The sequence below is a fragment of the Lissotriton helveticus genome, chromosome 5_1 (genome assembly GCF_964261635.1).
Source record: "Lissotriton helveticus chromosome 5_1, aLisHel1.1, whole genome shotgun sequence".
Taxonomy (NCBI): Eukaryota; Metazoa; Chordata; class Amphibia; order Caudata; family Salamandridae; genus Lissotriton; species Lissotriton helveticus.
Window position 1 is genome coordinate 1,859,562,351 of NC_136065.1, and position 24,890 is coordinate 1,859,587,240.

The following is a 24,890-nucleotide window of genomic DNA, read 5'->3' on the forward strand; positions in this document are numbered from 1 at the left end:
ATGATTTTGCGACTTGCAGGAGATATGATGCCTTCCCCACACGTGCTCCCACCAGGACAAAAAGAAAGGGAAAGCATTGTAGCGCAAATATAGAAACAGCCTGTTGTCTATAAATCATTTTTCTGTATAATACACACTTAACAAGAAACGACCGAATTATCTGTGTTTAAATACGTTTTGTATGCGCTAGTTTTGTTCCTTTTATATTAATTAATAAAGCAAGCTGATTTGGCTTAAAAATAGTGTTATCTATCACATTTAAAAAGGATAGTAACAAGCATTTATTGTATTTCTTAGCCGAGTAAAAATTGAGCAAATTCAGTTTGTCCCATTGTGAAAAAATATTTCTGGAATGGAGTTTAAATCTCGTTAGCCCCTAATACAGCTGTAAAAAAAACAACACAAAGAACAGCGCCTTGAAGGTTTTGTTAGTTTTATAAAGCGCGAACTCGAACCGAAGGTATCAGAGCGCTTTGCATGAGCAGCAGTTACGTTACACACAGACGCATTCATTTTTGTTAGGCACGGGCAGATTAAGTTTAGGGGCAGATTTACAAGCCGCTTGCGTCACGTTGCCCATGTTAAAAGTGACGCAAAAGTGGCGCAAGGGGCTTGTATATCTGCCCCTAAATGATTTGACATGAAATAACAGGATGTTGAGCTAACGCCGAGACTTGAACTCGAGGTCGACCGCTGTAGCGGTTATGCCACATCCTCTGCTTGGCTTGACAGCACTGCACGTAATATCTGACCCTGTCTTCCGCTGTGCTACAATTATACTATCCTTATGTGAACAGCTATGCCCAGCTCTGGGCAGGCCGCGCAGCCGGGGCTTAATGCTCTGGGCCCTGCTATAAACGGACCAAATAACATAAAGATAGCGATGGTACAAATAATGGAGTAGATTCCGGTTTGGCACCTTTCTCTGCTCGCCCCAAAGCTCCTCTAGTTCATAAACGTGTTTGCACCGGTTCAAAAAGAAATGAAAGGAGTTGTAAGACATTTGTAAACATATATAAAACGGTAATAGCACTATAATAAAAGTGTACACTCTAGTTTAGGACTGTGCATTCAAGGCTAATGGCTCTGGGCTTTATGCAGGGACCCGCACTTCCTCTGACAGCATCTATGATGAATAGTACATAATGAAAAGAAGGTAACAGGGTCTAACCGTGGCCTTGTGTTAGAGCCTTAGCAGTAGAGCTGCTTCACAAAAGCCAAGCAGACCCATTTTTGGGTGGACGAGGTTGGAAGGGAAGGGCTCTTTATACAAAAAGCAATGCTACAATGTGTGCACAATGTCCTGCAGTTCAATAAACATTGATCGAGCCAATCTCTGGCTGATGTAAAATACATTTCAGTGTTTACATACACACAAAGGTAGATTGGGGTGGAACCAGGACAGAGAAGGTGGACTCTTTGTAATAGAAGGATAGGGGTATTGTCACTGCAGCGTGGGTTCTATATGTGCAATGTGCCAATGACATTTGTGGCTGGGCCACCCTCAAACATTTAAATAAGAAAATTATACAATTAGCGCTTTGTGCTTGCGTTTTATTTGTGTCTAATCACAATTGTTATATGTGAATGGGTGGAAGACCCTTTTTAGAAGTCTGTGTGCAACAATTATAAATCCAAGATTGGAGTCCTGACAGATCTCGTACGAGTTTAATCCTTCCAAGGTGAATAGGAATTCCTGGATTAGAGGGCCCCACCGAAATGATTTTCACAGGCCGCCATCGAAGCTTCTGACAGACCTGGCCCAGAAGTATCCAACATTTTCTCATGAGTACTAAATCCATGCCAGATTTTCAAGAGAGCCACATGAGATAAAGGTAAATACTAAGGGGCAGATTTACAATTACTGGCACATCCCTGCAAATTAGCAGGGATGCGCCAGTAATTGTGCGCCGCAACCCATGATGCGTCGCATTTACAATGCGGCGCACCATGGGGCAAAAACGGCACAGATGCGTCACGCATCTGTGCCGTAAAGGTGGCGCATTGCTGGAGTTGCGTCGCAAGCGTGACGCAGGTCCAGCAATGCTCTGGGGGACCTATTCTTCCAATGCTGCGTCAAGCCTTACGCCTGCTTCAAGCAGGCGCAGTGTTTTGACGCAGCATTGGCCTAAAAGTGACTGAGTGAAATCTTGTAGATTTCACTCAGGCACTTTTAGGAGGCGTTCCTGTGCCGGAACGCCCCCCCACCTGCGCCGGAACACCTCCTTATGGCACAGGGCTTTACAACGTGACGCATCTCGGAGATGCGTCACATTGTAAATACCCCACACCATGGCGCATCTTTTGCGACGCCGCTATGTCACAAAAGTGACGCAACGGCAGCGTAAAAGAGGCGCAAGGGGCTTGTAATTCTGCCTCAATGGGTCCTATTCACAAACCTACATTTAAATGGGCAAATTTAGTCCAGTGTAAATCTACTACTGCACCTTCAAGTAATGTTTTTGCTACTCGCCATTTCTGAATCTAAAGTTTCTCCATGTGCAGACATGCCTGTATCTGAAAGTGCGGCATGGATCTGGCCTTCATAGGCCAGTGTTGGGCACTGACTGCACTAACAAGTCCTGACTCTATACCTGTAAATCACTGCACGCACCAAGGCTGCAGTGATCCTTTGAGCAGCGTAAGTTGCCCTTGATGAGTCCATTAACGTCAGGTACTATTGATCATGCCATATATTCTTGGCTTTACTGATCACGTTAAAAAGTCATATATTGCAGGAAAAGATGAGAAGTATCATATATCCTGCAGAAGGCATACAGCAGCTGCTCTTCTGTTGAATACTACACTCCAAAACTAGCACAGTGGCATTCTATTCCATGTGCAGGGTACCACAACATGTGACATACAGAGAGAAGAGAACCCAGCACCCTTCACTTCAGAAAAAAACTCCTGCAAGGCATGGCTAGACCCCCTCAAAGAGCTGTCCTTTAAAATCCCCACAAATACACTGAACATAAAAAGTATCCTTCCCAAAAACAACATATTTGTTCTATGCTATACGAGTGCCACCCAAGAACTTCCCAAATTGTTGGCTAGTCCCTCATTGTTCCATCACTGTCCACACGTTCTTCACATGTATACAGATGCTTCACGCCTTATCTTTAACCCCCACAGGCTTGCAAAATGTCTCCCTATTCTCTACCTTCTCACTGCTGAACACAACCACAACTTTATTTAATGTTACTAACAGCACAGCCAATGCCTCTGAGAATATGGTAACCTGCACTACAAGCTGATGAAGAATTATGTAAACTTCTTCTAGTTCCCCTATGCCGCAAAAACGGCTCTGTAACAAAAACGGCCCCCAGGGGCCCAAAACCGGCCCCCACCCGTGCGGTGTACAGGGGATTGCCCGGTGCCGCTATGGCCAGTCGGCCCTGCTGACTTTCCATCTGCTGTTCTGTTTTTGCCAGCTCTTCTCTTAATAATGGCATCAGTCAGGAAACAGGCAACAGAACCCAGGAAATCAGCTAAGGCTTTTCCCAAGTCTTCTTCGTGTTGCAGTTTTATACAGTGGGAAAATCGATCCGAAGTTATTGGAGCGCTTTACATGAGCACCAGTTACATTACGTCACATTCCTTTTTGGTAGACACGGTGAGATTAAGTGATTTGCCCAAAAGCACAGAGTGTTGAGCCGATGCTGACACTCAAACCTGGTTCCCCAGCTCCAAAGTCGGAAGCTTTGGCCATTACGCCTCAACGAACAGACAGTGCCACTTAATCACTAGAAGGATTGTAAGATGCAGAACTCCGCATAAATCGCACCCGGGCCTGTGCCATGTCAATGTAAGGGTGGCAGGCACAACCACATTTGCAGCTACCGCTCACTTTCTTTTGCTCCACTTCATGCATAAGCGCAGATACAGTATCGCACAGACACCGTATAACATGCAGGTTACCAAAGCACTTGCGTCCAGGCCACACCGCATTCATGCACTTTCTCTTTATTCATTCACTCATATCCATTTGCTCAAGCATCATATCTGTCACTTATTGGCATCACCACACACCAAAGCATAGTGACATAAACAAGATAGGAGTAAGTTTGCAGTAGTCTGGAATTGACACACGACTTCAGAATTCTACTGAAACATTCCCCATGACAGACATTGGGGGTCATTTGGAGGTTGGTGGAGCAGTAACATCGCTGTTTACTGGCAGGAAACTCATGATTTCCTCACTGTTTTAGAATCAATTAAAGTGCTTTGTTTCTGACAGCCAGGACTCAGACCTATTCTATTCTGAAGGGCTTTTAAAGTGCATGGCTACCAGAAAGCCTCCCAGCGTTTGACTGTCATCATGTAAACTTAATCATCAGAGAGCTAGTTACCAAAAAGCCGAGCTTTCAATGACCTCCACTGGGAACCAATGGAGGTCCCTCAAAGTCGCTTTTGTTGATTGATGTTAGGGAAGATTAGTCAGAAGCCGAGCAGCAGCATTCTGGATAGTCTGGAGCCTCATTGTCACATAATCGGGAGAGCCCGGATAAAGGATGTTGCCATAATCAAGCCGGGAGATGATGAAAGCCTGAAAAACTAGTTCTGATGGTCCTTCCACTACGTGGCCACCAGGTCATAGTGATGTCCTCTCTGCCCTAAATAGGGCAGGGCAACAACCACTAGGTTTTCCTTTTCAGCACCTTCAAGCAAGACCTGACGGTCCCTGACAGGAAAATCGCTCAGTGGCCCCTAGTATGAGGATAAAAATTCCAGTACATCGTTCACGATTAAAAATTTGTTTTAAGAATAAACTCACCCTTTGGGACTTGTTTGAAAAACAAAATATTTTGCCAAACATATGCATCAAACATGGCAGACGCTCAACAAAGGTTTACCGTCTGCAATCAAAGTGTTTCCACTTTTATTTTACGACTTTGCATGCGTGCTGCCCTGTACAGCACACATACAATGTGGGAAAATATTTAAAATTAGTCTAGCCATAGTATTGTGTACTGGACAGTACAATACCTATGCTAGACTCACAGAGACATCCTTGAACTATGGCACAAAGGTTTCTCCATGACGCACTGCACCTCATTTCAGTGCCAGCGCTAGGGAAAGGGGAGTAGAGTGCCATAATTCAGTAAATTTGGTGATCTCCTGCTCTCTTCTTCTCACGCAGTGCAGCATTTGCAGCTTCTGCACTGTGCTGCATAGGAAGTCAGTAAATGTGGCCCTATTTCTCCTTGAGGTAGGCACAACAAGAACAAATGTTTTCAGTTTTTCTCATCTTTCCCACTTTGCATGTGTGCTGCATTATGCAGCACACATACATAGTGGGATAAGTCTTAAATCGTAGTTTTTGTTGTTGAAGGGACCACATCCATTATAAAACTATGGTCCAGACAACACAGACACCTTTGCACTGTGGTGCATGGGTGTCTGTTGGTGCATTGCTGCCTAAAGTGTGGTGGTGCAGGGAGATAGAATAGGAACGCTACATCTTAGTAGATATGGTGTAGTTCTGCTCTCTCCCTTTCACGCAATACAGTGCAACAACTTTACTTGCTGTTGAGTGACTTTTTGATAAATATGGGCCTCAATAAGGCCCTTGCACTGTTCTGTCCAAACACTCTCTGAAAGCAGTGTGCTATACATTCACAGATGAATAGCAGCATCTTATCAGCGAGATGAAGTGCTATATGAATTCAAATAACCCAATTTTTCTCAATTAAAAGCATTTCAATGTTCCTCATTTGTTTCTACGCACATGCTGGGTCAGCTGTGCCCAGTAAGTAGCCTTCAGCTCGGGAACATTTTCCAGCTGCTGTCTTCGACGTGTTTCATGAGTGAATAGGAATTCAATTATAAAACGCCATTCCGCACACACCACTGCCACCCAGCGGCTGATACAATATCTTCTTTGCAAATCTGCTTTTCAGAGATTTTTTCCTAACTGTTTTGAATTCTTGCTAAACTACTCTTTAACTAGGGATAGCAACGGTTCAATTGTTTTTCAGGTACAGCCAAGTGCTCCCTTTTACATTGTATTTGTTCTGATAAAAACTGAAAGCAAATCAAATGCAAAGTGCTATGACATGAACAACAAGCATTTGCAATGCAATAGGTCTCGCATTTGCAAGAGTTTAACTATTGACATTGTAAATGACAATGCCTTTTATTGATCTGTTTTGAAAGTTAACACATAAATAAAAGGCATTGCCATTTACAATGCCAATAGCTCAAACTTTTGTAAATGCAAGACCTATTTCATTTCAAAGAAGCATTCGCCATTGTCTTGGGCTGCTTGGAAAGAGAAAGCGTGCATGGCACGCTAAATGTTGCAGGAAAGCATGTCGTACTTGTAGTAGGAGAAACTCATTAAAGAAAATAGTGCCTACAGACTAAATAAGACACACCTTGTAACAATAAAAGTAAAAGGGCCAGTCCTCATTGGAGGTTACAAATGAAGACAAGCCGATATAAAGGAGGGACACACAAGCCTATTAACGAATCAGAAGCCAGGATTTACAAAGGACATTGACACAAGCCAATGACAAATATAGGTGGAGAGTGAGCGGAGTTTGAAGTCCATACTCGAATATAGCAAGCCTCGCAGAGCAGCACATACGCTGCCCAGGCTCGACCCAAAAAGACAAGTTGTTAAGATTTGGAGACTGTAATCCCAGAGAGTGCAGTTAAAAGGCAATGATTTGTTATAGGAGACATTGCCAACTAACCAACATGAACCCTTCAGTCACCAGTTTTGATGACAATATCTGTCACAGTGACCTTATTTTATGCTCAGTGATGTTTCATATCCTTACACCTGTCTTCATGACTTAACAAGATTGACAGTGGTGCGTGGCAGGGCACCTGCAGAGCACCTCGAAATGTTCTTAAAACCCTGTAACAGTGGTTCAATTATGTTTTGACCAGCCATGGTCATGTGGCTCTATATACGATATGGGGTGATACCCCGAAACCAGTCCCAGGATGCTTGTTTCCGGTCCAAGGAGGACTTGAGCTGACAGTTCAGGCTGAACTGTTCTCATGGGGGGAAAGGTGGGAGTTGGGTGTATACTAATTTGCATATGGCTGGATCCAAAGTGGGGTGGCAAAGTGAGCTAAAGAACAATGGATCTAACCCATATCTCTTGACTATGGTTGAGTGTTTGAAATGTTTAGCACTCCATGCATCATCTTGGGTTGTTTGCTGGATATGTTCAGGATATATATTCAGGACAATAAACATGAAACAACATATACAACAATGGTCAAAATTAATGCAAACTCCACCAGTACCTGCCCATCCGCAATCATGGCCTGAGCAAAAAGTCTGAGTGCATAATGAAAGGGAAGGGCAATTAGCTGCTGTTAACACCAACAGCATGTGGGCAGGAAGGCTAATAGCACCAGTTCCAATACACGGGCAAACAGGCCATCCATCCCTGCCTTCCACATGACCCTGCTTCATGCTCTCACTGAATTGAAATAGAGGATAATCAGAGATGCCAGTGCCATCTTTTTAAGCTTTCTAACTGAATAAGCCAATCTCAAAAATCCATACAAGGTTTAAATATATAAATGCATACTAAAGATGTACAATGATGGTGAAGATTGTTGGAAACTAGCAGTATACCCTCTTCATGCTATTACAGAAATACATTCATAGGCGTCTCGAGAAGCATGCCGCTTGTATGCTAAATGTATAGGCATTGGTTCTATCTTTTGCAGCATACACAGGTAAGGTACATAGAAAGTATCTTCTCAACTTTAAGGGTGGCAATGGAGGAGGGGATACTAAGCATTATGCACACACTGTGTAGCTAGGTTCATGCCATACCAGTACAGGTCACGTGTCCCAATCAAACCAATAACAAGTTACACTTAGTTATTTCATGCACAGGTTTTGCTGCTTAAGGACATGGCATGCATATATATAGTCACCTTACAGCGGTCTCTTTTCATGTATTTTCCCTGATATTATTATAAACGTTGCAATCATCAAGCTCAAATCCATGCAATCTTCCATACCTTGCAAAACATATATACGGTGTCTCTTTACACAAAACTGCCTCAATTTGAAAACCGTGGCCCACTTTTTTTTTTTATATTTAATTGACAAATGATGACACTTTTTTTTGTTTTTTTGGTGCCCGGACCTACTTTCTGCTCCAGTCAAACCATACTAAAAGGGACATATGGGGCAAGTGCAGACTGAGAGTGTTAGTTTAGGATGCTGATGGAAAATAACCCCCACTTGGGTACTTTAGAGCACTGTGTTCCGCATGGAGAAAACAGACTTCGAGGTAGTTCGGTACTGGTTGTACTGCTGTAAGAGGGGGAAGTACAGCAGCATTATTACCCCTATATACAATGTGATGGCAACGGCTCTTCGCACCAAAGATGGAATAACATCAAACTCAGATTTACGCCTTGCCATGATTAAAAGCGTCAGATATCGTATTCTGACTCCAGTTCTCATACTATAAACTAGAATGTTTCCATATTACTTGATTGGAGCACAGCAGGCGCCCATCGTATTCTAGGAAAAGATGTTGCTTAAAAGGACTCAGCGAATCAAAACCAATATCTCGTGAACACACGATTCAAGAACCTGTTGATAAGATGTACTTATCCTCTGCCACACTCATATTGTACATTTACAACACGTATGTGCCAGGAATGGTACTATGTCATACATTTTATGTCTGGTCTCCTCCTTCAAAGGACTCTGGCGTCACCCTAGCATGCTGTGGCTATAAACACCCAAACAAAGAATAAACATCCCGAGATGTGTTGAATGCCAACTGGCTGCTGGAGTAGGTACATCATCAATTTGACGGCTGGTGCAACCCGTCACCAAGGTGCAGTTCAGAATATCGGAAAGCAGTGGCATTAGTAGTGCGTTGTCTGTTGAAGGCAGTGTCTGGTGGAGGGGGAGAGGGTCCTGTATATTCGAGGGCAACAGAGGCCCACTAAGTGTCTTTAGGTCATCACTCACTGCCTACTACTGTGCACTGAACACTACTTAACCTCGGTCTGGCTTTACAATAGGATTCTCGCCCTCACCCTGTGCCTGCCAAGCCCACAGCTCATGCTGGAAGAAGCAAGGTTGCTTTTAAAAGTCTCAGCATCCCCTTAAACAAGTCCCATCACACAAAACTGTGCTTCGAAAGCAGACTACCTCCTGAAATGATAAAAATGAAACCGGGTTTGTGAGCTACACCTGTGAATTCCCAAATCTGCTACTTTCAGCCCCTGTCCTAGTGCTGCACCAGGCTTCAGTCTACGGACCTCTTTACCATAGGCTGCTCCAGAGGGCGCCTGTGCTGCTGCTGTGTGCCCCACAGAGCGAGCTTTATTCTGCTTAGAGTAGGCAAATTAATACTATCTTTCATCCCAATGTGTCTCCTGAATGGATGTAGGACATTACAACGCATGCTTTTACCACACATGCCTTTACATCGCAGTTTTTACAACGCATGCTGTTACAACGCATAGCGCTTAGGGGTGCTGGATAGTGAATAGTTTAATTTACTATTCCAACTCCAGTCCCCGTGGATAGTAGGGAAGGTGTTGGATAGTAAATTAAATCCATTCCCTATCCTAGAGCGCCCCCCAGCGCAATGCGTTGTAATGACATGCGTTGTAATAGTTGCGTCGTAAAGGCACTGCGTGGTAAAAGTTGCGTTGTAAAGGATGTTTCCCCTCCTGAATGCTTGATTCAGAGTCTAGGCCACCATATCAGTCTTTTCTGCGTGTCCAGCACAGAGGCTCGACTCCTAGGCGCTTTCTTGAGACGCGTGCTTTATAGAGTGATAGGTGTCCCATGTGAGAAGTTCGAATAAGTTAGGTACATGGATAGGAACCAGTGCTGGACTAACATGCCCCAATCACCGTCGAGGTGACACTATGAACATACACCTCACAGAACACAAACAGTGAACAAATCAAAAACCAGAGAAAAATCAGGCTGGAAAGAGGGCAAGGGAAGCTTCAAGCAGCTGCCAATCTGTGCAGAAGGAAAGTAGTGCAGCAAGAATTCCTCCCGACTACCCTCTGGGTGATGCGCGGCATGACCAATGTTGTGATGTCTATGGCATGCCAACGCTCTCCTTCCCCACCCCCAGCACACTCGATATATTATGTGCCTCCCTTCCCCCGAAGGCAAATATACTGTGACAATGCTTCCCCGGCAGTGGCCAACTACTTGACTTGTTGTATCTTGGGGGAGGCGTGAGCTCATCTCTCGAGAAGGTGGTCGAAGGATTTGGGGCCATATTATCAAGCAAGGGCGATACATTATCCGTGCTTTTATCGGCAGGAAACTTCCGCTAAAGCGGCGATAATGGGCTTGATAATATGCCCTTGTGAATTTCCATAGATGCCCAGGTTCTGGTGTTAACCTGGGCTTCTATGGGAATTCACAAGGTCATTTTATCAAGCTCATTATCGCCGCTTTAGCGGCAGTTTCCTGCCGATAAAAGCGCGGATAATGTATCGCCCTTGCTTGATAATATGGCCCTTGGTTCCCGCCCTCAAGTCAGTGCTTGTTATAAGCCATGGCAAACCTCTGGGAGAGCAGAGGCCTGTGCAGGAGGCACAGAGGCCTCGTTAGCGAGTAACGGATGCAGGGAGCTAATTGAATGGAAGACCCACTGGGACGCAGTCGGTGCCTTTCCTCGAAAGCTGGGACCATGTAAACAAGCGCTGAAAGACAAGCGAAAGTGAAACAGTACTCATGCATGCAGAGCGTTTGCCCTGCATGAGCGAGCAGCTGCAGGTGCGATAATTACAAACAGATGGTGCCGCTGCGCGCTCCAGCAAGGCAAACGCTCTGCATGCACGAGTACTCATGGGAAACAGTGCAAAACATGCATGAGTTTCCAAAAAGTACGATGGCAAGAGGTCCCTCCTAAGCAGTGCTTGCGCGCTGCGTAGGTGAGGTATAAAAATGTGACTTTCCTGAAATAGGCTTGCTTGTGATCTGTGTCACATAGCTTGCAGATATAGGGCAGATAAGAAAGGGAAGTGGTTTAGCTCATGAAAGGTTTATCAGTCTGTGACGGTCTCTTGGCTGGTACAACAAAACGCTCTTGTTGTGTCGTTTTAGTGACACCACCAAATGCAGAATTACCAAAGAGCCACAGGAGGAGAGAATGCCCTGGCAGGGCCGGCTTTAGGTCATTGTGACTGCTGCCGTCGCACTGGGCACTGATCTGTGAAGGGGGCACTGACCTCAGAGGGGGCGCTGTGTTTAGCAATAACTTATGATTGGAGAGATGAGGGGCACTTTCGCCCGGTGGTAGTGAGAGAATCTGAGAAGGCGGTCATGAGGTGTGGTGGCGCCAAAAATGATTGTTTCACCAGGCACCAACAGCACTGAAGCCCTGTGCCCTGGCACCTGCTTTTTATACCACTAGTGCTCTTTTATATGACAGACAGGGCCGCAGATGCTTGCATAGACTATTCCTTAATATGCATTGAGTGGGTGCGCATTTCACTCCTGCGCGTTGTCAACGGGGCCTTCCATCGTTTGCATCATGTTCTTTGTGTTTTATAAATGTTGCCCTTGAGCCTGGTGTGGTCATGGTGACGTCACTGTGTTTCAGCCTGCTAGGAGTGTAACTGAGGCATACGCTTCAGTACCATATTTGATGCCTGTAGCAGCTTACTTTTGGGGTGCAAGCCACATTAAGACAAACTTAAGACAGACTTAAGACAAAATCCTAACTTAAGTCTGTCTTAAGTCTGTCTTAAGTCTGTCTTAAGTTTGTCTTAAGACAAACTTAAGACAAAATCCTAACTTCTGTGAATACCAAAAGTAGTAAGTTTAGGATTTTGTCTTAAGTTAGTTCTGTGAATCGGGCCCTTAGCACCCAGAGAGTCATCTTAAACTAGATGTCATCCTAATTTGATGGAGTTTTCATTATTCTCTCACTACAACCATTCACATCGTCTCCACAAGTCTCATTTACCTTTGAGCCCTACTCTGCCTAAATTGTAAAGAAAATAAGAATGCAGAAGCAAGAGAGTTTCTATGGTTGTATGACACACCCACGCTTTCCTTTCCCATCCGTTCCTTTACAACGGTGGCGGAACCACAAATGCATCTGAACCACTCATTCCATTTATAATGCAAGTCATTACAACAACTTGCCGGGGGGGGCGGGGCGCTAGACTTTGCAATTGTATAATTTACTATTCCAACTCCAGTCCCCACAACAGTAGGTAAAGTGTTGGATTTGAAAGTCCAATGCCGCTCTACCTAAAGCATGCCGTTGTAACAACTTGCTTTGTAAATGGAATGTGTGGTCCAGACACATTCGTTGTTCCGCCTGCATTGCCAAGGCAACGTGCTTTTCGGTAGTCATGGTATTTGCTGTTTCCCGTTTCTACAACTGGATGCATGGGAACATATGACACTGCTGCTCCAAGTGCTGCACTGGCTCTCTATAGCCGAAGAGTGTGCCTTTAAGGCCACCCAAGAAAAAAGACTGTCTGAAGACCCTCTGTTCTACTAAGCTAAGTTTCACAGATACTCACAGAACAGAACGCTCCATTCTTGCCTAGCATTTTGGATGAGCATCCACTCTTACAAGGAGAAACACTTATTCAGGCAAGCAGCAAAGTAATGAACTCCTTTCCAGCAAAGACAAGAAACATCAGAGATCATGTGATATTGTGGAAGGGAGTGAAGACATAGCTCTTTTCTAGCTTAACTTCCTAGGATGTTGAATTGTTGACCACCAAATGAATTCTATCACTGAGAAGGAAAATGCAAAATTCTGATAGTTTGCGACAAACTCCACAAAAAGAACCACAACTTTTCACAATGGATTATGAGAGGAACAAAGATGGATCTATCAGTCATTCTGCTTTGTTCCACCCCAAGCATAAGCATAGCTGAGTACTTGCAAGGACACAAGCATTCCATTCCTCTCCTTATGACGTACAACAGCAAAATGTTCTCCACATAGGACGCTATGTGGAGAACATCTTTCACCTTTCAACCAAGCCCATGGTAAAACAGATTAGTATAAAACCCTTGCAATTTAGCCATAATTTATCCTCATCCTACTACATACCTTAGCTGAGGAACCAAAGGTAGGATAAGAGCAGCACACTGATCAATCATGCACAGCAACAACATGCCTTCCAAGGCCACAATGCAGGCTGACATGCTTCCAGTCAAACGCTCAACAACAGTGTAGAGTGCTACCAATCCCTTAATGTGCTGCAGCATGTGGACAGGGGGAGGGAAAGAAAGGAATGTTTGAATTAATTGCAGCCACTTGGAAAAGTACTCTAGTTCCTTGTATGTTTCCCCTACTATGTCATACTATGCAGCCAAATGAAAATAGGACATGGTCCTGCACCAATAGGGACATTCCAACTTGAACTGCCAAGCCAGGTGCCCCCGGATGAGAACACATGCATCCTCAGAGTGGTATCTGCCTTTTTGGGGCCTCACTGGTGAGATGGAGCCCAAGTCCAATTGTACTGAGAAGAGGACCCCGGTCTGGGCGTACATGGCAAACTCAGGGGGTCTCGCTTATAAAAAGGTAAAGATGATGCTTGCATTATTCTCGGCCATTGATAATTCCTCGGAGCCACGTTGCAGCGTTTTGCCCACCATGCCACTCTGAACAGCAAACAGCCATTTGGAAATTAGACTGCGTTGTGATGTAAACAGGAACAGTTTATCCTGAAATATCAGGCCGGGTCTAGTCCAGATGGGAACACAAGCAACATCACACCGGTTTGGGCTTGTTTAGGCATCATCAGTGGGGTCCAGCCTGTGTTCAATGTTACAGTGAGGATGGGACCAACCTGCAAGCATACCCACCACACTAAGGGTGACATTTAGAAACAAAAACGTAATGGGTGGAACGAGAATTGATCTTAGCCACTGGTAATTAATTGGGGCACGTTCCAGTATCCCCTGACACTTTAAACAGAGACAAGCCATAATCAATGTGGGTTCTGTTCCAAAGGAAGAGTCCAGCCTGACTGTCAGGTCAGATGTGTCTAGACAGGAAAACAATCAGCCCAGGACCGGTTTTCTTAGCCTATGTAAATGCTATTACAGTACAATGTAATGCAACTTCCTGAAGTTGCCCGACCTGTTCTTCAATAAACGCCAGTTATCATTTTCACTCCATGGATGAGAAACAGTAGGTTCGTGTAAGGGGCGTGGGACATGATAATGCGGTTATGCTCTAGATTGATCTCAAGTTCTCTTCATATTGGTTTCTCTGTATTCATCAGGCTCCTACTGGCATACAGGTATAGTGAGATCCTGGACAATGTTATTCGCAGCACCTGAGAAACGTGACAGTTCTTTCTAGGCTGGACACCCACTCATAGGGCTATAATCAGTCAGAGGATCACTTTTGCATCCTTCCGTTTTGGCATCTGCCTGCAGACCTTTGAATTTTGTCTAACCCTTGGTGGTGGAATCAGATTGGCCAGGAATCTCTTTGTAGAGTATCTAGCTCCTGTTCTGGTTGGGATCAATCTTCCAGTGATGTCTGTGGATAACTTATTCTGCATTTGCAGTTTGAGCTCGCCCTTTAGTATTTGGTTGATCCATTTCAGGTGAATATATTCTGGTTGCTTCTGGCTCTCATGCCCTAGCGAAATTGTTCTTGTTGAAATCGACTAGCTTGAGACCAATTTATTCAGCCCCAATCAGCTTTTTAGGTGCAATATGGAGGTCACCTTTGCTTATCTGAACAACTGACCCATTTGTGCAGACTCTTTGGCCAGAGCAGTGAGTACCTCACACTGGAAGTTCATGAACTGTACTTAAAGGCCCTCAGGTCGAAGATCATTCAGTCGTTTATGAGGATGGCTGATCTAGGTATCATTTTGTCCAGTAAGATGAGGCAGGATTTGGCTCTGAGTAGTGTGTGGTTCCAGATTCAGGGGTTGTTGATGTGTCATGGGAAGAGGCCAGACTATTGGAGCTTCATTGCGGTCGCTGGTTGTTCTTGCCACCTCTTGGTCCTCAGTTCTGCCTCTCAGGAAGTCTCCAGGAAACATCGCTGCACCTAGTTTGACTGGTTCACTGTCTTCTCTTTTGGGCCTTCATGGCAATTGTTTGAATCACAGTGGCACATGAGAATTATTAGGAAAGTTGTTTAATCTCATATGATAAATGTTGTCAAGCCACTCCTCGAACTTCTGGTTTTATGTCTTCTTTTCTTTGATGGGGGATGGCAATATTGAAGTTGGGCTACTAGTGCCTGGATATTACATTCAAGACACGCTCAGATTACGTACTGGAGGAGTTTACCTGCAAGTCATATTCCCATTGCTCTGTCAATTAGATGTTCTAGGGCTGATGCTCTGGAATAAAGGAGTTCTATGCAATGACACAATTTATTTATTTTATTTTGATAGTTTTTTATAGCGTGAACATGACCCTTGAGGGTATCAGAGCACTTTACAGAGTGCAGAACAATAATAACAATAATATCATATTAAAAGAAAAAAAATGCAAGTTAAAGGTAGCACCCAAAAAAGGGAGGGTACGCTTAACAATGTTCTGGGAGCAGAGGAGATAAACCAATAAAAACCAAAATATCAAAGTCAAGAGAACTGTAGAATCAGACAGTGTCGAGAAAAGGGGTGGCAAAGTCAGGACTGATAAGTCGAAAACACTGAAGCAGCCGGTGAGAAATAGTCATGGGTGTGATTAAGGAAAGAGGGAAATCTTAGTATCTAGTACCTAGTACCTTTATGTCTTGCAGACAGCGCATGCGTATTGCCAGGCTCACCCAACGAGTACTTCCAACCTTTCACTGCAGGAGAACAGCAGCTGTGATATAGTGAGTAGCAGCCCTCACTGCAGGCTGCAGGAGCAGCGAGACAGGCACCACTGACTCCACTGCAGGATTGCAGGCAGTGTGAGATAATTAGTAATCTGGGCACAGGCATTCCGAGATAAGGAGTATCAGTGATTGCCACCTTCTCACAGCAGGCATAGAGGTAACCTGAAACTGTAAGTACCATCCCTTGACCACAGCACTGCTGGCAAAGTGTTATAGTGATCATTACTCCATCACTTGAGCACTGGAGTGCTGAGATAATCAGCATAATCGTTGCCTTCATGGCTGCATGCAAATGAGACCGCGAGCACCAATTACACTACAGTAATTCAGGGTCTTTGAGACAGCAGGTACCAACCCAGAGGGCTGCACTGCAGGCAGTATCAGTTGATACGAGCATGCGAGAAATCGCTGCTGTGCTTTGAGAAAAAAAAAGAGCTTCTCTGGGCAATTTAACCATGCATATAGACAGACAGAGGGACAATAAAATAGGTCAGCCATGAGCAAAATCTAAGAAATCTAGGTTTGGGTTTATGTTTAACGTTCTTTCTGTCAAGATTATAAGTATTTATTTTGTATAAAATGTGGTTACGTTTGTGTCTTTGAAGGAGACAGCATAGTTTCAATGTGACATTTGTTTGTGTGCACCTGTGCACTATACTGTTTTCTAGGTCTGGCTTTTGACAGCGCAGCGGTCAAACAGACCTAGTGCTAACAATGTACAGAGAGCGGGCTTCTGGCCCAACCCTTTCAATGCCTGGCATTCTTCAGCGAGTCTCTATCAGTCGCAAAATCAGGCCACCCGCGATAGAATGCAAGACGGAAACTGGGAACAGGTTAGTTCTGCTGAAAAACTTACCTTCTAATGTCCAGTTCAAAGATATACATTTGCGGTGGAGGAGACAATGCGGAGCAGGGAGAGCGTTTCAGATGTTTGTCGCTGTCGTGCAAAAAGCAGAGTGTTGTGGATGGTTGTCTCTAGCCCAACGATGCTGTCGAGCATCGTGGATGGTCATTCCTGCAATTTCGTGTTGGTGATCACTACGGACTTCCGATGCTGTAGTGAGGAGTGCAGATCTCACATTGCTGATCATCTATAGCGGTCACTGTAGCGCAAACAATCAGGTTCACCAGTGCTTTGCTCTGGCAGTCAGCACGTACGGGCCTCTTTGCAGTCGCAAAGAGCCTATCGCTTCAGGATTTCTCCTTTTCTTCTAGGAGGAACTCAGCTGCTACAGGACCTGGGAGGCACCTTCTGGTGATCAGAAACACACTCCTGCAGAGGCCAGAACGGCTCAGGGCATTGCACTCCCGGCCCGACGAGGAGCAACTACCCAAATGATGTAGCATGACATCCTTCGGGGTGTGTGAGGGCAACATGAGACAATTGTCTTTTCTGAGCACTTTTCCACAATCCTCATACTGAGTCCGCGACCTAGCACTTCCTTCTAGCTCTCTGTACTATCCTTTATGGAACAGTGCCCCCGTTTTGTATCGACTCTATGGTTATTTAGGAGCACGGGCACTGGACCATTAACAAGCTCCTGGTCCCCCTCCTTCTTCTCTTTGTTTACGCATGTTTACAGCCTACCCTAGGGGTGACTTATATGTATTAAAAAGGAAGGTTTAGGCTCAGCATAGGGTTTATTTTGCCAGTTCGAAATGGCAGTTTAAAACTACACACATTGGCTGCAATGGCAGGCCTGAGACATGTTTTAAAGGGCTACTTAAGTGGGTGATACAATAAGGGATGCAGGACCAACAGTAGCCTTTAATTTACAGGCCATGGGTAAATGTACTACCACTTTATCAGGGGCTTACCAGTTAAATTAAATATGCCAATTGGGTGTAAGCCAATTCTACCATATTTACAGGAGAGAGCACAAGCACTTTAGCACAGGTTAGTAGTGGTAAAATACACAAAGTTCTAAAAGCCAAACAAAACAGGTTCAGGAACAGGAGTGTTAAAGGCAAAAACATTGGACTTGACCCTGCAGAGTGATTGGGGGTGACCCTGCAGAGTGATTGGGGGTGACCCTGCAGAGTGGGCCAGGTTCAACACACCTTGATCGAGCCCCAGCACATCGATTCTGTGACGCTTCTTCTATTGCCAGTGGGAGTTGGATACCATACTCTGTGGGGCCTCAGCAGGTTGGTTTAGCTTTGCTTCTTCTACTGGTGCTGGGAGGTAGATACAATGATCTATGGGGCACACCACATTAGTTTAGAAATGTTTCCTGAATCAGAGCAGTAGGAAGGACAGTGGGCAGGGGTTTTAATTAAAATTCTGTGGGGCCGTTGCTCTAAAGTTCTATCACTGAATGAAAAATCACATTAAAATAAATAATTAAAACATGTTTAAAAAGATATGCAGACACTTTAAATATGTCCTGTGCTGTCTGAATATTTATTAAGTATGTGCTGCATTTCCCAACTAATTGATATCTGATTCGTTATATTATGCCACTTTTTGCCAAGACTTTTTTATTTTACTAAAATTATACGTATGATATACTTATAGGGTTTTTCAGGTAACCCTCTTCATTCATTAATCAGTTATTGTGCCATTCACATTTTTCTTTCACACCCTACTGCATACATCAATGGGGCAGCCCACTTCAGCCACTGGCTAACTTCACCATGAGTGACAGTCTGTCTTTTCACAAGCAGCACATCTACATACAAAGTATTTCCCTTCCGTGCTAGGGACTGCCATGGAAATGTATGGCATATTTTGCTTTGAGCCAAAGTTCTTTTTTTTTTTTTTTAACAATTACTTTCTTTAAAATCCATAACAAAACAAACATTGACAAAGCCAAAAGGCTGTCATCCAACTCCGGATCAACTGGCTTTGCCAATGCTTGTTGGTCTTCTCCCTCTGGTACAGAGGTGAACTACGACGTGACCCTGAACGTGAGCCGGGAGGCCGGCCATAAGACCCCAGAGAGTCAGGGTGGGAGGCAGTTATGCCGTAATTATCGACCACTGGAATATTTCACGCGGCTCAGAGGCGCAGGGAGGGGGGCGGCGGGGCTCGAGGGAGCCATCGCGCGGTTGGAATCAGTGCTAATGATAGAGAGAGATTCCGCTCTACACCCCTCCCCCCGCCGATCAATCACTGCAAAGCCATGATGAATTATAATCTTGGGCCCCGTTTCGCATTGTTACCATTGATCTGTTCCTCCTTATCTAGGGTACATGAGGAAGGGTCAAAGGTGAAGAGTACAGCATGTTGAAGATCTGGCCTCAGGAAAACCAAAAGCTAATTATCGGTTTATGAAACAGACAATTGCTGCTCCCTAGTGTTTTTTCCCGCCCGAGGCAAGGTATCTTTATGTAAATGGAAGATTGCCTCAGGGGGCTAAACACTCGCTACTGAAACATGTGGTGATGTGTTGGTCACAGGTTGGAAAGCCAGCGAGGCTGATTTAGGCTTACATCCTTCTGAAGAATTGAAGACCATTGATTTGGGTTATTGTACCATCTGCTAATTACAGGGATTATAATCAACTGAAGTGTGGTATCAATCACTACGTAACCCAAGTTTAGTGCCATCAATTCGACTTCATTCTCCCGTGCAGTCTCTGCAGTGTAGGGGGTGGGTTAAGGGAGCCCGCACTCAGCTTAAAGGTTATTAATTTTTGTGACTTTTGGGAGTCCCAGAGGCCCATCATTTTGTGTTATACCACTGGTAGAATCAACACATCGTCATAGTCCAAGAACTGATTGTGGAACATCTGACAATTGATTGACATAAAAAAGAAAGAAGGTGACCCTTGATAGGAAATGTAGCTATCCTGCACACTCACCTATGGGGACAGAAATGGAACAAAAGCCATGCTGACACAGAGAGTTTTACAGTTGGCTCTTGAACTGGACAGGCACTGAGAAAATCAAGCTAGAACTCAGGATTGTGGAGCTCCTCAGAGCCACCTACCTCTTATAGATGAATATAAACCTGAAGGAAATATATCCTTGCATTGAAATGGTTCAATCAATCAGGCGTTTGTTAAGCACAACTACTCATCCTGAGTGGGGGGGGGGGCATAGCAGGCTCCAGTCGATCAAGGGGGGGTCTGCGAGGAGCCAGGTTTTGAGGTTTCTTGCGAAGATGTGGAGCAATGTTGTCTGTCTGAGGTGGAGCGGCAGGGCTCGGGCCGGGCCGCGAGGAAGGAGAAGGAGCGGCCTCCAGATCTGGTCTTTCTGCTGCGGGGGACCACAGTGTAGGAGAGCTGGGCAGATCGTAGGGTCCTCTTGGGTGTGTGGAATTTGAGTCGGCTGTTCAGGTATGCTGGTCCGGTGTCGTGGAGGGCCCTGTGGGCGTGGGTGAGCATCTTGAAGGTGACTCGAGCTTCGATGGGGAGCCAGTGGAGTGTGCGCAGGTCCTAGGTAGTGTGGCAGTGTCTTGGCAGGCCGAGGACCAGTCTTGCGACGGTGTTCTGGATGTTCTATAGCTTGTGGTGAGGTTTTTGTTTATTCCGGCATATAGTGCGTTGCCGTAGTCAAGTCTGCTAGTGACCAGGGCTTGAGTGACTGTCTTTCTGTGTTCGAGGGGGATCCATTTGAAGGTCTTATGTAGGAGGCGGAGGGTGTGGAAGCAGGAGGACGAGACGGAGTTGATCTTGTGGTCCATTTTGAGCTCGGAGTCCGGGATGATTCCCAGGTTGCCTGTGTGTTCCGTGGGGGTGGGCGGGCTTCCGAGGGCGGGGGGCCACCAGGTGTTGTTCCATGCGTCGGTGTTTGGGCCCATGATGAGAACTTCTGTTTTCTTGGTGTTTAGTAGTAGACAGCTGTTTTTCATCCATTTGGCGATGGCTTCCATGCCTTCTCGAACATTGTGTCTGGCGGTATTTGGTTCGTTGGATAGAGAGAGGATGAGTTGGATGTAGTCTGCGTATGACAAAATGTTGAGTCCGTAGGTTCTGACGATGGGAGCGAGTGGAGCCATGTAGACATTGAAGAGTGTAGGGCTGAGGGAGGACCCCTGGGGGACTCCGAAGGTGGTAGCTGTAGGGTCGGAGGGAAAGGGGGTAGTCTGACCCATTGCGTTCTGCCGGACAGGAAGGAGCAGATCCAGATCCTGCGTCGTGGAGTCTGCGTATTAGGGTGAGGTGAGAGACTGTCGAACACCGCTGAGAGGTCGAGGAGGATGAGGGCTGCTGTTTCTCCTTTATCCAGTAGGGTGCTGATATCATCTGTTGTAGCGAGGAGGGCAGTTTCTATACTGTGTTTTTTTCTGAGGCCGGATTGGGAGGAGTGAGGATGTTGTGCTCTACGATGAATGTGGCGAGTTGGCTGTTGATGGCTTTCTCAATGACTTTCACTGGGAACGGGAGCAGGGAGATGAGTCTGTAGTTTCTGAGGTCGGTGTGGTCGGCCGAGGGTTTCTTTAGGAGGGGGTTGATCTTGGCGTGTTTCCAGTCATCGGGGAACGTGGCGGTTGCCAGGGAGCAGTTGATGGTGTCAGAGCATGGGTGCGATGGTGTCGGTGGCTCTGTTGAAAATGTGGTGGGGGCAGGGGTCAGTGGGGGCCCCGGAGTGGATTGACTTCATCGTATTCAGTGTGTCTTCGGTGGTAAGGGCTGTCGAGTTGTCTATCGCTGGCTTCAGGGTGTCGGGTGGTTGGTTAGGGTTCAGTGTGTTGGTTGTCTTCGTCGAAATTGTCATAGATGCTCTTGATTTTGTGGTGGAAAAAGGTGCTGAGTTTGTCACAGAGGTCTTGTGAGGGAGGGATGTCGGTGGACTCGCTAGTGAGTTGGGCGAACTCCTTGATGATGTTGAAGAGTTATTTGCTGTTGTGTGCGTGATTGGAGATTCTGTCTTCAATCGCTTTTTTCCTAGTTTTTCTGATGAGTTGGTGGTGGGCATTGGTGGCGGCTCTGAAGTTGTTGTAGGCTTCTGTGGATTTGGTGTTCCTCCAGACCTTTTTGAGGCGGCGGCAAGTGCGTCTGGACTCTCAAAGTTTGGTGGTCAACCATCTGGCTTTCTTGGAGTGGGTGTTGTTGTTTTTCTTGAGGGGGGCTATGGTGTTGGCGCTGTCGGAGATCCATCTGTGCAGGGCTCGGGCTGCAGTGTTGGGGTTGTCGTTTTCTGTGATGGTTGGGGTGGAGTTGCTGAATGATGAGGTTAACTGGTCGTCGGTGATTCTGGTCCACTTTCTTCGTTGGAGCAGGTGCAGGTGTCTGTGGATGGTGGGTGTTCTGAGGGTGAAGTGGACGCATCGATGGTCAGTCCATGGGAGGTCGGTGGTGTGGCTGAAGGTGATGGAGTTACCTGTTGTGAGGAGGGGGTCGAGGGTGTGTCCTGCTGGGTGCGTGGGTTCGGTTACGATCTGGCGAAGTCCAATGTTGTGGAGGTTGTCCGGGAGGGATGTGGTGCTAGGGTCCAGTTGGTTGTCGAGGTGGAAGTTGAGGTCTCCCAGTAGGGTGTAGTTGGTGGACACGATGGCATGCGGGGAGATGATGTCCGTGATGGAGTTGGCGAAAAGTCCGTGGGATCCAGGGGGTTGGTAGATGGGGGTTCCTCAGAGGGGGATGGTAGGGCTGGCCAGTACCTTGAACTGAAGAGGTTCCATCAGGTCTGTGGGATCGTCACTGAGTGTGCTCAGACCGAGGTTGGATTTGTGGACGATGGTGATTCCTCCTCCCGGGCGGGTGGGGCGGTCCTTCCTGGAGATCTTCCTTCCTGGAATGGTTGTTAATGATATTAAAGCAGGTAGAGCTCCCAGTCTAAATTCCCTGAGTGTACATTACCCACATCTTCGATTCTCTACTCTACTATGTATGAAGTCAGCCAAACACCAACTTGACTTACAGATGTTACCAGATGTGCACTAAAGCTGATGCTACTGTTTAAAACAGTAGGAGCCAGATTCAGAGTCCAGCGGAGTGAGATCTCCGTGGAGATGCCACCCACCAGATCCAATGTCCACTTGCATCCGGTATATCCTCCTATGTTTCCACACATGCATTTCGCCTGCAGGAAAGAACTTGGTAATTGTGGGTCCCAGGGGTTATTCCCCATTCTGGCCGCATAAAGGGGCAGATAAAGCCCCCTGCACCACCAGTACGTCACTTTTCGTGACATGCTAGTGGCGCAGGGGACTCCTCCATATTTACAAGGACAGGACTTTTCCTCTTCTTGTAAATACAGCCCCTTCACACGCAGCACTTTGTGTTGAAGGGGCGTTCCATGGGTGTTGCTGTGGGTGTTCCCATGCAATACCCATGGAACAAGACACACTTCCAGATTTACGAGAAATCTTAAATCTGGAGATGTGTCTCAATGCTGGCATAGCGAGATGCAACGAGGAGAAAAGTTATTATTTCTCCTCGTTTTTTCCTCTTTCAATGCGTGTTGCATTCTACAGCACACGTTGAAAGAGGAAAATGTATGTAGTGATTGTTTTTGTGCAGGAAGGTGCCCCACGACTCAGGCATCCTTGCACCATGGTGCAAGGGTGCCTGTGCCCGAGCATGGCTGCAATTTGTGCAGGGGGAAGCACAGAGATGCGACATATCATTGTAAATTTGTCGCATCCCTGTGCTTCAGAAGTGCCGTCGCATGGTGCAGCCTAAGGGTTTGTGGTGCCATGCTGCGGAACTTCCTTATAGATCTCCCCAAAATTGGAATTTCCTGGTTAATAAAACGGGAATAATAACCAGAAACGGCAACTCCCTGTATTCCTGCGTCCCCTGGACCTTGCAGCTTGGAATCGTATGCTCAGTTACTGTCTCTATTTCCCATCCCCCACATCCCTCCATAATTTAAAAGTGGCATGGATGCTCTCGGCGATCTGGGGCCGTAATAGGACGGTGTTCTACGCTCGTGAGCGGGGCTAGAAGGGGGCCTTCCACCCGCTTTCTCGTTCTCCCTACAACGTATATGTGCCTACACTTACTCACCAATTCCACAGATTTGTGCTCTCTGGGATGTCTGCAGAGCATGTACTAATTGGTGTAGTTAATGAGGCAGGGTCTGATTACAATATGTCCTCAAACGCAGATGCAAAAGTGTGCATCCCCTGGTTTGCTTCAGTACAAGATGCCAACATTTGTGGGTGTGCAAACTTCTTCTGTTTGCGTCATTTTCACAATTACAGTTTGCACATCTAGGAATGGGGAATTATGCACAATTTATAAACAAATCCCACCATTAAATGGTTGTGCAAAATTAGATTTTGATTCATTTGCTCCGCAATTTATGACAGGTTTTCCATTATTCAAATCTTTCAGAGTCGTGCACAGTTTGAACCTTGTTTTATAATCCTGGTTTTGTGCACAAATAAGCCTCTGCACCCAAAATGGAATTTATGGCACAATCGAACTCCATTGCATAGTATATGTACTGTACATTGAATACGAGTGCGTGCTCCTTCTGCACCCGTGCAATGGCTCAGAATGGGATATTGACACAACCCATGTGTTTTCTATCCCTATATGTTTGAAATGGGTTGCGGTTCAATATCCAGCATCTATACGTTAGCCGCTCTCAGAGATTTATTCTCTGTGTCATTATCCAGTTTGGCTGGTGAGTAAGCATTGCACAGCTCAAACCACAACATCTGGCACAGACTCGGAGGCACCCAGCTCATGATTAGACACACATCTGGATTCTATACATACCACGCTCCCTATATATGGCCACTGACTCAGGCATGCAACCTCACAACATCTGGGATTGGTCTGGTAGCTCTAAAACTGCCAACAAAGCATATATTTGTGAGGTATTTGCCAGTCCCCATGTTTGGCTTCGAAAAACCCAAACGTTAAAGTGCGATGTTTGTAAAAAGGAACATAGCCAACTTGAATTGCAAATTGAAATAAAATAACATTTGGAATTTCGTTGTGTGATTTAATGTGGCACCTAAGCCAGTGTGCCTCCTAAATAAAGAGTAGGAATATCGTGGGACCTTAATGTAGAAGGTATGCAGTGCTTAATTTGTACAAAACGAAGTGCCAGGGGTCTCCTCAGGAGGACACTGGAGCTTGTGCTACCCACTTGCCTTGCCAACCTTGCAAATGACAGCACCAACCCAACTACTAACCAGCGCATAACTACAAGAGTGAACATGTAAACTAGTCCAGG